We start from the raw sequence: 14,389 nt of genomic DNA, 5'->3' as shown, positions 1-14,389 counted from the left end.
GTTTTACATGATTACACATGTATAATCTATATCTGATTGCTTACTGTCTCAGGGAGAGGGGAGGGAAGGGAAGGAGGGAGGGATAGAATTTAGAACTCAAAACTTAAAAAAAGTTTAAAAATTGTTTTAACATGTAATTTGTGGGAAATTTAAAATATACATATACACATATCTATATACATATGTGTATTTATATATGGATATACATATATGCATGTGTGTAGATAAATAGATGACAGATAGTTGATAGGTAGATAGATAGATGATAGATAGATAGAATAGACAAACAGGATAGATAGATAGATAGACAGACAGATAGACAGATATAGCAAACTCTCCAAGAACATCGAAGCCCCTCTACTGTAGTGGTCTGCTGTTTACTGGTCCATCTTCCTCTGTGGTGTTTCATGTGTATCTGGCTAATATGCTGTGGATAAGGCATTTGGGAGCTCATGTGTCTGTTGATGTGAGGAAACTGAGGAAGTCTACAATTGGGCAGTTTCCTATTTCAAACCGGGCTATAATGGAGAGATGCCAGCCTCAGGGTTAGGAAGACATGAGTTCAAGCTCTACCTCCAACAGATGCTGTCTGTGTGACCCTGGATGAATTATTTATAAACTTCTCAGTGTCTGGGGAAATTGTTTTTGAGACAATTAGGGTTAAGTGACTTGCCCAGGGTCACACAGCTAGTAAGTGCCTGAGGTAAGATTTTAACTCAGGTTCTCCTGACTCCAGGCCTGGTGCTCTATCTACCAAGCCACCTAGCTACTGTTGAACTTTCTAAAACTATAAAGGACAAATAGGGTGTCAATTTACACTGATTAATCAGTAAGCACTTGTTAAGCTTCTACTGTGCGCTAGACACAGTGCTAAGCATTATGGACGCAAAGATAAAACTTGAGAAAATGATATTCTATCAGGGCACACAATTTATTCATGGAAAAGTAAACGCAAGGTACGGGTTTTTTTTTTTGTTTTTTGTTTTTGGTTGTGGGGTAGGGAAGAAATCTAGATAGTCCTAACGTAGGAGTAATCTTTGAGCAAAGCTTTGAAGAAAGCTGTTGTTCTTGTTGAGTTGGGTCCAGCTCTTCGTGACTCCATGTGGGGTTTCCTTGGCTAAAATATAGGAGTGATTTGCCATTTCCTTCTCTAGCTCATGTTACAGTTGAGGAAACTGAGGCAAACAGGGGTAAGCGAGTTGCCTAGGGTAATGCACCTAGTAAGTGTCTGAAGCTGGATTTGAATACACAAAGATGAGTCATGGCCCAGCACTCTATCCACTTGGCTGCCTGACCACCCTTTGAAGAAAGTTAGGGATTTTTAAAAGTAGAAATGAGGAGGGAGTGCATTCTAGAAATAGACTATAGTTTGTGCAAAGGCATCACTTTGGGAGATGATGTATTAGAATGAGTCAGAAGGCTACTAGGTTCAGGGCACAGGACTAAGGTTCCATTCCTTAAGCTCAGGAAAAAGCCAGATTGGGCCTCAAGGATTTAGTAAGAATGCATACTCAGGACTTAGTTGTAACTCAATTTATTACCACGGAGAGCATAGCATAAACAAAAGAAGCAAGACTAGGTTAGGACAGGGGATAGGATAGTTAGGTAGGGAGGATGCATAGAATGTCCACCACAAAAGGCCATTCACAAGAGCACAGGGCACAAGGTACAAGGTCTCAGAATGCCCCCACTGGGAGATTTTACTGCTCTGGACATGAGGGTCAAGCAAAAGAATTTTTCTAGAGTAAATACTTTGGCTTTATCCAAGTAGCTTTTTCCAAGTGACCTTAGGGTTGGCTCATTTGCATACAAGAGCCACTTACTACTTTGGGTGAGTCACAAAGAAGAGTACAAGATAACAGCTAGTTTTTTGTGGCCATTAGGACCCCATAGCTTAAAGAATTCCACTTTACAACACATTAACAATAGATGGAATACAGAAATTGGAGATCAAAATGAAAGCCAGTTTGACTATGGCATACATGAGGGGAAGTAATGTATAATAATTCTGGAAATGGAGGCTGAAATTAGGCCATAAATGGTTTTAAATGCTCCAAAGAGGAGTTTATATTTGATCACAGAGTCAATAAGAAAGCACAAGAGCATTCGAACACAAACATGTGCATTGAGGATGACTTTGGCAGTGCATAGAGGATATATTGGAATAGGGAGAGACTGGAGGCAGGAAGACCAATAAAGAGATTAATACAACAATCCAGGGAAGAAGTGAAGAAGTGATGAACTAGGGTGGTAGATGCTTAAATGGAAAGAAGAGGACATTTGATTGATTGATATTTTTTAAATTAAATTTCATTTTTTTTCGTAAAGATTCACCTTCTCTCTATTCATTGCCCCCTCCAACTCCCAAAAACACAAGGGAAAAAAAGCAAGAAAAGCAAAACCCTAGTTACAAACTTGTATAGTCAAGCAAATAAACAAACAAACAAGCTCCTTCTAGAAGATGGCAGCTGGAAATCAGGGGTTGGCTTAAGTTCTCCCTGAGGTCCCTCCAAACATCTGTAAAAAATGGCTCTGAGCTGCAGAGGGAATAACAGCAGGAAGCAGGGCTCCAGTCCAGGAAAGCCTGGATGGTCACTGGGAAGGGTCTATCACATGGGGCTGGGAGCGGAGTGGAGCAGATCCCAGCATGGGCCGTGCCAGGACCAACCAGACTGGGAACTGGGCAGAACAGGCATAGTGCCCTGAATCAGTGAGCTGTGGCAATTACCATACTTCTCAACCCACAAACGCCAAAGACAATAGAGAAGGTTAGTGGGTAGAACTGCTAGAACAGAGTGAAAGGAGTGAGCTGTTGGCCCCAGCCCTGGGGGCGTGGAAGTGGTGCAGCTCTGGGGCTGCTTCCAGCTGCAGTTGCTTCCGGCCGCAGGTCCACCAGGCAAGAGGAATTAAGTGGCAGATCAGAGTGGGAGTACAGAGCCTGCCTGTATCTAAGTCATGGTCCGGGTTAGTGGTTCTTGGGGAAGGAGGAGCACTGGTGTGGCAGAGCTTGCTGTGTAGAAGTAGCTCTGAAAACAGCAGCACAAGGCCCCTAAAGCTTGGGAGAAAGTACTCTCTCCCCTACAAGCAGTCATTCCTTTACAAAAAGCTCAAGGCTCAGGTAGTTGGCTGGGAACATGAACAGGCAGCAAAAACGGTCTCAGATTCAGACTCAGACTTTGGAATCTTTCTTTGGTGACACAGAAGACCAAAACACACAGCCAGAAGAAGTCAACAAAGTCAAAGGGCCTACATCAAAAGCCTCCAAGAAAAAAAAGAATTGGTCTCAGGCCATGGAAGAGCTCAAGAAGGATTTGGAAAAACAAGTAAGAGAAGTAGAGGAAAAATTGGGAAGAGAAAAGAGAGTGATGCAAGAAAAACATGAAAAATGAGTCAATGACTTGCTAAAGGAGACTCCTCAAAATACTGAAGAAAATAACACCTTAAAAAATAGACTAACTCAAATGGCAAAAGAGCTCCAAAAAGCCAATGAGGAGAAGAATGCCTTGAAAGGCAGAATTAGCCAAATGGAAAAGGAGGTCCAAAAGTCCACTGAAGAAAATACTACCTTAAGAATTAGACTGGAGCAAGTGGAAGCTAGTGACTTTATGAGGAATCAAGATATTATAAAATAGAACCACAGGAATGAAGAAGTGGAAGATGATGTGAAATATCTCATTGGAAAAACCACTGACCTTGAAAATAGATCCAGGAGAGAGAATTTAAAAATTATTGGACTATCTGAAAGCCATGATCAAAAAAAGAGCCTACATATCATCTTTCAAGAAATTATCAAGGAGAACTTCCCTGATATTCTAGAGCCAGAGGGTAAAATAGAAATTGAAAGAATCCACTGATCGCCTCTTGAAAAAGCTCCCAAAAAGAAAACTCCTAGGAATATTGTCGCCAAATCCCAGAATTTCCATGTCAAGGAGATAATATTGCAAGCAGCCAGAAAGAAACAATTTGAGTATTGTGGAAACACAATCAGAATAACACAAGATCTAGCAGCTTGCACATTAAGGGATCAAAGGGCTTGGAATATGATATTCCGGAGGTCAAAGGACTTGGGATTGAAACCAAGAATCACCTACCCAGCAAATTGAGTATCATGCTCCAAGGCAAAATATGGATTTTCAATAAAATAGAGAACTTTCAAGCTTCCTCAGTGAGAAGACCAGAGCTGAATAGAAAATTTGACTTTCAAACACAAGAATCAAGAGAAGCATGAAAAAGTAAACAAGAAAAGAGCAATCACAAGGGACTTACTAAAGTTGAACTGTTTTGTTTACATTCCTACGTAGAAAGATGATGTGTGTAATTCATGACACCTTTCTCAGTATTAGGGTAGTTTAAGGGAATATACATATACATAGACAGAGGGCACAGGATGAGTTGAATATGAAGGGATGATATCTAAAAAAATAAAATCAAATTAAGGGATGAGAGAGGAATATATTGAGAGAGGGAGAAAGGCAGAGATACAATGGGGTAAATTATCTCACATAAAAGTGGCAAGAAAAGCAGTTCATTGGAAAGGAAGAGGTGGCAGATGAGTGGGAATGAGTGAATCTTGCTCTAATTGGATTTGACTTGAGGAGGGAATACCATACATACTCAATTGGGTATCTTACCCCACAGGAAAGTAAGGGGAAGGAGATAAAAAGGGGGACAATAGAAGCGAGGGCAGAAGGGGGAAGAGGTAATCAAAAGCAAACACTTTTGAGAGGGGACAGGGTCAAGGGAGAAAATTGAATAAAAGGGGACAGGATAGGAAGGAGGGAAATATAGTTAGTCTTTCACAACATGACTATTTATGGGAGTGTTTTGCCTAATGATACATGTGTGGCCTATGTTGAATTGCTTGCCTTCTTAGGGAGAGTGGGTGGAGAGGTAAGAGGGGAAAGAATTTGGAACTTAAAGTTTTAAAAGCAGATGCTCAAAAAAAGGTTGTTTTTGCATGCAACAGGGAAATAAGATATACAGGCAAAGGGGCATAGAAATCTATCTTGCCTTACAAGAAAGTAAGGGGGAAAGGGATGGAGGGAGTGGGGCAAGGAGGGTGATAGAAGGGAGGGCTGACTGGGGAATGGGGCAATCAGAATATATGCCATCTTGGAGTGGGGGAGGGTAGAAATGGGGAGAAAATTTGTAACTCAAAATCTTGTGGAAATCAATGCTGAAAGCTAAAAAATATCAAATAAAGTCTCCTTCTATATAAACCTAAAAAAAAACCAAGCAGGCAGATAAATGAAATTCCCCAAACTATTTTCATTCCCACCACCACCACCAAATTAAAAAGAAAACTCAATTTGCACTCCAGATCCATCACCTCTCTCTCATTAGGTAAGTACCATATTTCATCATGAGTCTTCTGGAATTGTGGTTGGTAATTTTGTTGATCAGAGTTCCAGAGTCTTTCTAATTTGTCTTTACAATGTTGCTATTTTACAAATTATCCCTCTGATTTTACTCTCTTCACTCTGTATCCGTTCATACAAGTCTTCTGAGGTTTCTCTGACACCATCCCAGAACAATATATTTGTGCAAGATGCTATCAATGAGGTAGAATTGAAAAGTCATAGTCACTGATTAGATATTGGAAAATGAAGGAGAATGAGTAGTTGAGAATGATGTTAAGGTTGTGAACTTATACATGGAGATGATTGGAACAATAGTGGTGCCATCGACAGAAATAGAGCAGTTAGGAATAGAGGTTATTGTTGTTTGTTGTTGTTGTTTGTCTTTTGTTCTTGAAGGGGACCATGACATCAGGGAGGTGATACCATGACTTGCAAGTGAATTGGATTTAAGTGAGGGAGGGCTGTGCAAGGTCACCAGCCTCACTTTCTCCTCTGGAGCCATCTGGGTCCAGTGGCAAGATATATCTGCCTATTCCCTTTTAGTATTGCAGACTGGAGATGGCCCTAGGAATAGAGTTAAATTTGTGATGAAGAGGGTTTCCTCAGTGACATTTCTCCACCTCAATGAGATCACAAGTCTCAAAAAAAAACATTCAAAACAAAATAAAAAATCCCTAGGTGCTAAGCTTAGCCTTTTCTACAATGCTAAAAGAGTATATCTGATGTCAGCACACTATGCATTTTGGTGTCCTGAGACAAAACATGACTTATCCCTTACTAGTTACAGTTTCCATCCTTAGGGAAGATTGGCCAGTGGTGAGCATCTTCGAGACATAATGGGGAAGATGCAGCACATTTTACAATGGATGGCCTGATTGTATTTATAGCATAACAATTTGTAGTGTATTTTCAAGCCTCACATCAGACACTATTATACTTTTCTGTCTTGGGTTAGTATCACTCTACACATCCTCATTCAAAAGGTTGATTCACTTAATTCTCACCTTCCGAGTGAAGTACTTAAAGTGGCTAAGCAAAGAGCTTTGCTTTCCCCAGACCCATTTATCATCTTGTCTGTGGGGCCTTTGTTTCCTTGTTTCCTCAGAGCTAACTTCTGTTCTGAGGGAGATTAAGCAGGAAATCCTTAAAGACAAGATTAAAAACAAATAAAACAGAACAGTACCCTGTATTCCCAGTGACCGCCCCCATCTCCCACACACACCAATGTTCAACTATGTCCCTCCTTTCCACTAGGCTGATTTCATAGCACAATTTGCATGCTTCACTTTTGCTACAAGTCATCTAATTTGGAAGGTTTCATAGATCTAGAGCATTAAGAATCCTCAGAGGTCACATGGCCCAAATCCTTCATTTTGTTGTTGTCGTTCAGTCCTTCGGTTGTGTCTGACTCTTTGTGACCCCATGGACCATACTCTTCATGGGGTTTTCTTGGCAAAGATACTGGAGTGGTTTGCCATTTCCTTCTCCACCAGGTGAAGGCAAACAGGGTTAAATGACTTGCTCAGGATTACAGAGCCAGTAAGTGCCCGAGGCCAGATTTGAACCCAGGTGTTCCCAGACTTCAGGCCCAACACTCTATCCACTCAACTACCTAGCTGCCTCCCTCATTTGACAAACGGAGAAACTGAGGTCTAGGGAGGTTGTGACTTGTCCAAGTTCACCTAGCTAACAAGGATCAGAGGCAAGATTTGAACTAAAGTCCCCCCTGACTCCAAAGACACTGGGTTTCCAGATAACCTTGCTATACACCTCATTCTCTCCAATGTACAAATTTGGCCCCATGGAGTTTCTCAACAGGGCTTAAGTTGCCAGTGGAAATGAGATTCCATTTAAATCTTGCCAAAGTATTATTCATGTACAAGTCAAGCCATCGCCCTTGAAATGTCATTGGAACTCTTCGAGAATGAAAGACGAACAACAAAATCACTACAACTCCCTTGCTCAGAATCTATCCTTGTTTCTCTATTAAGTCCAAGTTCTTAGCCTGTTGTAGGAGACACTCTACAATCTAGCCTCAACTTACTCTTCCAAGAGTCTATCCCATTACTGCTGGTCAAGAACCTTCTATCCCTGGGATGGATTCACTCTCCCATGGCTTTGCTCATATGGTTTTCATCACTGGAAACTTCCTCATCTCCCACACCCTCCACTACCATTCTAACATTTCCTTCAAAGCCCAACTCAAGTTTCATTTCTAATATAATGCCTCTTCTGACCACCACAAAACACAAGGGTGCTTAGCTGCACCATTTTAAGAAGAAAGGAGAAGGCTTAAGAAGAGAGATATGATATCTGCAGTCATCTCTGCACTGCTCAATTGAGTGGTACCATAAATTGCTTTTCAGAATTACCTTTGTGAACTCATTTAAGAGAACTGGCTTTGGAGTGAGGGAACTGAGTTCAAATACTCCCAAATATCCCGGTGCTTAATAAAGCCTGAGTGACTTGTAATTTACCTCTCTCCATAGGCCACAGCTTCCTCATTTATAAAATGAAGGAATTGGACTAGAGGACTTTTAAGGACCCTTCCAACTCCAAAGCAATGTTCCTATGATTTGTCTAATCATTTCTTAACCTCCTTAGGCTTTAGTTTCCTCATCTATAAAAGAGGAGATTAGACTAAATGGCTTCTTAGGGACCTTGCAGTTCTAGACCTATGATGCTGTATGCATATTTATGTCTCTCTGTCTTATCTCCACACCCAGATTCTTGGCATCACCCACTGTGCCCAGTACAGTGGTTTGAAGCAAGTTATAGACACTCAATAAATACCTAGTTGATTTTTTGATTGATGGAAAACAACCTAGAAATTTTGGGTTTAAAGTCTATCCTCACTGCAGTTATGAAACTTCAAGGACAAACTCTTTTTCCCTGTGGATCAAATTTGGACCCAGGGTCACATTTTTCCTCCCCCAATAAAGATTTGGAGAATTGAGTGAAAAAGGTTTCCTGTGTACTACTAAAACATACAGGCAACATCATGATTGAATGAGTTTCACAAAGTAGGCTGAGTTTCCAAGGGCTGAGGCTTCTCCTTTTCCCTGGAAAAGTACAAAAAACAAAGGTTCCCCCACAGGTCCCTGAGCACATGCCAACTGCCCTCTGGGGGAGTCTGATCTTGACAGGCACTTTTTGAAACAGGAAAACAATTAAATGCGAAAACAGTTCTCACCTTCTGATACTCCCCAGTTCTGTTAGAGGGTTCTGGAATTTGTCTCTTCTGCATGGCTGGTGAATCCTGAGCAGTGTGACAGTTTCTGGTTCTGCATGAGAACTTTAATGGTACAGACTTATCTTTGGGGCCCACTTGGCCAATATCCTGAAAACCAACCAATCTAAGAGACCCCATGGGGACCACAAGTCTGGGTATATCAGGGCTACTACCCTTCTGCTACAAAGCTGGCCTGAGGGGACCAAGGGGCTTCTGGAAAACAAGTCAGAAGAGACCTGAGCTCCAAGGGTAGGGGTCACTGAATGTGTCCGGAAATTCTGGGCTGGCCAAGGTTGGAAGGAAAATTACCTAAACGATTTTGTCTCCTGGTAGGACTATAAATGATGTGTCAAAAGACAAATCCCTTCAGGAGGAGTGAGTGCTAACAAGCATGACCTTTCACTTACATTTCTCAGTTTATATTTTATATAGGAAGGGAAGGCAGCATAGAGGAAAGACTATCAGACAGAGGAAAGTGAACTCAGAGGTTCCTTCTGATGTTTGCTACCTATGCGATCTTGGTCAGATCACCCAGTTAACCTCTCTGGGCCTTAGTATCCTCACCTACAAAATGAAAGGGACTGGATTAGATGGCCAAAGAAATCCCTTCTAGCTAAAGGCTTTTAGTATTAGGGCTAAATGGACTTTGAGATATCATTTACTCCCTCCTACCCCTGTCCCCCTTTATCTTATCTTTCAAATTAGATGCTAAGATTCTCTGGGCAGGAATTATGGCTTTTATTTTCTTTGTATAAGCCACTGAGTGCTGAGTACACACTAGAACATTTTAAAATACTTGTCAACTTAAACATATCTGTGACTAGATTAATTAGAAACTCTCTGAAGGAGAGTTAAATAGACACCTCAAACTGTCTATTTACTTAAAATTTCTGATGTGTGGTTTAAACCTATCGCATTGCAATTGGAACCTATAGCTCCACTTTTGCAACATAGTAGGGCGATAAAATGTACTTTAATTTGCAATATTTCACCCTCATTGTCCCTTACCTTGGCAAAGAAGAGAGGAAGGAAGGAAGGAAAGAAAGAAGGAAGAACGGAAGAAATGGAGGGAAAAATAAAGGAAGCATGATGGAAGGAGGTAGGAAAGAATGGAAGAAAGAAGAATGTAAATGAAAGAGGGAGGAAAGGACAGAGGAAGGAGAGAAGAAAAAGAGAATAAGCAATTGTTAAGCACCTACTATATGCCAGCCACTATGCTGAGCACTTTAGAAATCTCATTTGCTCTTCATATTAATCTTGGGAGATAGGTGCTATTAAAGATGTATTTTCTCAACTCTTCTCCAGAGTTAAACTTGATCATTACAATCACATGTCATTTACTCTCATATCGGTTTTCATTGCTAGTGCCATGGAGTATACTGTTTTCCAGATGCTGTTTATTTCGCTCAGCATCAGCTCATATGTCTTCCCATGAATTCTCCATACTTGTTGCTTCTTCTGGCATAGTAGTATACCACCACATTAGTGCGCTGCAGCTTTTTTAACCATCTTCGCATCACTGAACATCTATTTTTTCCCCCTAGGCCTCGCCTACCACCAAAAGATCCAGTCACAACTTGTCATGTGACTTCACATTCTAATAAGAACAGGAGTAATAAAAAGTATTTTGATATCAAAGAAACACAAAATTACAGTAGCAAACACTACGCAAAATATGATCTCTGAAGCCCCCTTCTCCCATATTCCCTATTTCCAAATCTTTAGGTAAGCAAGTCTCAAGTGGCTACCAACATCTTGAAGGGTAACCCTGCCTGGCCTCTTTCTCTGCACTTCCACATTCTCTCTCCCAAATCTATCTCTTAACCTTAACACTTCTCATTTTTTTTTCTTTTTCATGAGCTTATGCCAACCCAGTTGGCAAATGTCAAGAAAAGTGGGGCCTGGAGGTATCCAGGCTGAAAGGTATCCACTAAAAACATTCACTAGAAAATGCAGTTCAGAAGAACTGAGGACTGTGTTTATCAGTCATATCCATGATAGATACAGTTAAGGGTCATCATCAGATTTCTCCTTACATTTTCTAAATAACCATTTGTCAGTCAATCAGCAAACATTTATTATCTACTATAAGCTTGTCCATACATGGACTATTTGTGCCCAACCTGTGGTAGAGTGTTCCAAGCGCATATTGTTCTGATCTTGTGGCTTGTCTTTCGTTCTTGAAGAGGACCATGACATCAGGAAGGTGATGCCATGACTTGCAAGTGAATTGGATTTAAGTGAGGGAGGGCTGTGCAAGGTTACTAGCCTCACTTTCTCCTCTGGAGCCATCTGGGTCCAGTGGCCAGATATAGATCAGAATGGCTGGAGATGGCCCCCATTGTTCTGATCAGCCACAGTGGGACACCATACTTTGACTGCAACATAGTGACATCATTTGGGTTCTCTTTGAGAACGAAGGACAAGTAACTATAAGTTAGGCACTAGGCTATGCATGGAGATATAAAGACAAAAATGCAACAGTACCTGCCCTCAAGGAGATTACATTTTATTGGGAGAGACAATATGCATTTATGAAAGGATCTACATAAACACAGTGATGCTTGGTGGGGCAGGAAATAGCAGCTGAGAGGACCAAGAAAGGCTTTATATAGAATGAGCCTCTTGAGCTGACTGTTAAAGTAAATTAGGGATTCTAAGAAGCAGAGGATGAGAGAGCTGGACCTTCCAAGCTTGGGGCAGGGATAGATTCATCAGTTGGCTTCTCCTAATGGTCTCCATGGATTCTCTCAGAGCAACTTTTTCCTTCAGAACTAATGGAAACAAGTGCCAGATACCACTCAGTGGAGATGGAAGCTATGTAATCTAGTCTTTCATTTTTCTGATGAAGAAACTCAGGTCTAGAGAACTAAAGTGACCTGCTCCATGTTACATGAGTAGTAACAGGCAAAACCAGGACTCAAACTCTGGGTCTGTGACTGCAAGTTCAGATGCACCACAACCAAAAATAACAAAGAAAACAAAAGGAACATAGAGATACAGATGAGGAGAATTCCTAAAGTCTTACATAGTAGCCCATCAGATAAGGCATTCATTGAGTTACCGTATGTGGGGAAATGACCTAATACCGTGACAGCTTGTTACTGATTAATTTTATTTGATGTGGGAGGCAGCACATATTTTAATAAGGGCTACTTGTAATTGCCGGCAGACTCTATCTTGGGATACCATTAAGAGCAGGAGAGGCCAGTGTTAATAGTAATTACATACCATATGTATTTTAAAAATACATAATCCGTGTTTGACATGCCCATTTGAGACTTAGCTGTGTAATTAAATCTGAGATGTTGCACAAGAAAAACCTAAGAACTCTTGTTAACTAATGACATAAAATTAGAGTGTTATTAGTGTGTGCAGCTTGGGGCCTATCGCCACTGTAACTATAAAACCCTTAGCAAGGCATTTCTCTCATTGCTATAAATGGGTTCGGTTATATTCCACAGAGCAGAAGGAGGAAAAAAAAATAAGAGAAAAAAAAAGAATGTGTGAGTCTCTGTGAGTGTGTGTGTGTGTATGTGTGTGTGTGTGTATGTGTACATACACATAAAAATTCCAGAGTTCAAAAAACAAAGAGAGAGACCACCGCCAGGCTGCCACCCAATAAAATGGAATCTCTGACTGTTCAAAGGGCAGCCATAAAAACCAGCCTAGGCAGCTACCAGTTTCAAGGCTTGGGCACTGGGTTCGCCCGTATTAATTATTAACCTGGTTAATTTGTGTGGTTTCACAAGTGGATGATTACAGGGTTCTGCCTCAACTCTTCTGTTTTTAGAGTGATTTTAATTTATGTAGGCGAGGTCGGGGGGAGGGGAGAAGAGAATGGGAAATGCTGGCCTCTGGAAGTGGTTTTTTTTTTTCTGTTTGGACCCACAAGTAAGAACAAGTTTCATGGGCAGAGGTGCAAGGACTGTGATTGCTTATGGGGGGTGGGGTAGAACTTGTTGGTTATTTCAGTTTCTTTTCCATAGAGTAATGAAGAGCAGAGAAGCATCTATGGGCCACAGCAGGTAGCTTGAGTGTTGGCTTTGCTCTTGGGTGCTCAGACTGGCGGGCTAGGAAGAGCCTGGGTTTTGGTGCCCGAGGACCTATATTGGAATCCTGTTTCTGCCAGGCTCAATTTCCTCATCTACAACATGAGGAGGGGAGACTAGATAAATGCCTTCTGATGTCCCAACCTAAGTAAATTTTTCTTATTTTCACTATGATGAAGAAATGAGATAAAGTCTGGTTGATTTAAAGGAGAAGACCAGTGAATAGGGGCTCAGAGAATTATTGTGAGCAGTTTTGAATCTCAAAATGGAATAGCAGCTTGGGTCACTGTTATCTGTGCATGGTCATTGTATGAAAGATGAGAACTACCTCTTTATTTCTAATGAGGCTTGAAAAGTGAGGCTATGGGTTGAAATGATCCTATGATCCTTCTTTGAGTAGACAGATCAAAGGCTCAAGGCCATAAACAAGGGTGTTTTTCAAAAAGGCCAGATAATGGGGACCAGATATCCTGAAATTTTAAGCAGCAATGGAGAACCAGATGTTGTGATGACCACCATTGAGCCACAGGTTGAAAGAATTGTATGTTGATCGTAGTGGTGGAATAGTAGCCTATTTGGTATCTGCCCCACTACCCTCTGTTCCACAGAAAAGTGCCACATAGTCATGGGAGCAAGCAAGGTTAGAAATAGAAAGAATAATAAATGAACTCAGTGACTATAGCAAGGCTCCTGAAAACCTACCACTGAATACTAAGGAATATTTAAGGATTAAAATGCAATAAGACTGAGAAGACAGAAATGTTGAAGGAAGGAGATGTTGGCTTGGTGTAGGACTTGGGTATCGATTTGGATTCATGAGAGGAAGGAAATCTCAGAAAAGAGAATTCGGTTGATACTTGGTATGGTATAATAGAAATAAAAACGCATTGGATTTGAAGCTGAGGAAATTTGGCTCAAATCCCAGCCCTTCAACTTACTTTATATCTGACACTGGAAAAGTCATTGAATCTCTCCAGGCCTTGTTTTCATTATTTGGAAAATTAAGAGCTTGGATTAGATGATCTCTGTCACCCCTTCTGTCTCTGAATATTGCAGTTCTCTCTTTTTGGGGTTCAACTTTGGTGCCATTTTAAACCCAATTTCCCTAGAGGAGAACTGAGGACCAATTGTTGTCACTGATGCTACCTTACATGGAATCACAGGAGTATAGAGTTAGAGCTCTAAGATATACTCAAGACTATTTGGTTCAGCCTTCTTATTTTACAATTAACAAATTGAGGCCCAGAGGGATTGTAATATGCCCAGAATCTTACAAGTAGTTGATGATTGAGTTAGGATTAGAACCCAGAGATTTGGAATCTGAATTGTTATTCAGTTGTCTTTCAGTCACATCCGGTTCTTTGTGATCACATTTGGGATTTTATTAGCAGAGATACTGAAATAGTTAGCCTTTTCCTTCTCCAGCTCATTTTACAGATGAGGAAACAGAGCCAAATGGGGTTAAATGACTTGCCCAGGGTCACACAGCTAGTAAGTGTCTGAGACCGGATTTGAACTGAGGACTTCCTGAATCCAGGCCTGGTACTCTACCCACTGCTCCATCTAGCTGTCTCAGATTGGGTGATACTGTGCCACAAACTGTGGCCCTGTAGCCTTTTAAGGCCCAGAAATGATTTCTAGTGGCCTTTTTTGTGCTCTTTATTCATGGGCTTAAGTTTAAATTCAGAAATCTCCTGATAAGTGGATATGTATAGTATGTATTCTGACAGGTAGAAGTCAATAGT

The sequence above is a fragment of the Trichosurus vulpecula genome, chromosome 1 (assembly GCF_011100635.1).
Source record: "Trichosurus vulpecula isolate mTriVul1 chromosome 1, mTriVul1.pri, whole genome shotgun sequence".
In the NCBI taxonomy this organism is placed as follows: Eukaryota; Metazoa; Chordata; class Mammalia; order Diprotodontia; family Phalangeridae; genus Trichosurus; species Trichosurus vulpecula.
The sequence above is the reverse complement of the archived record's forward strand: the minus strand, read 5'-3'. Positions refer to the sequence as shown.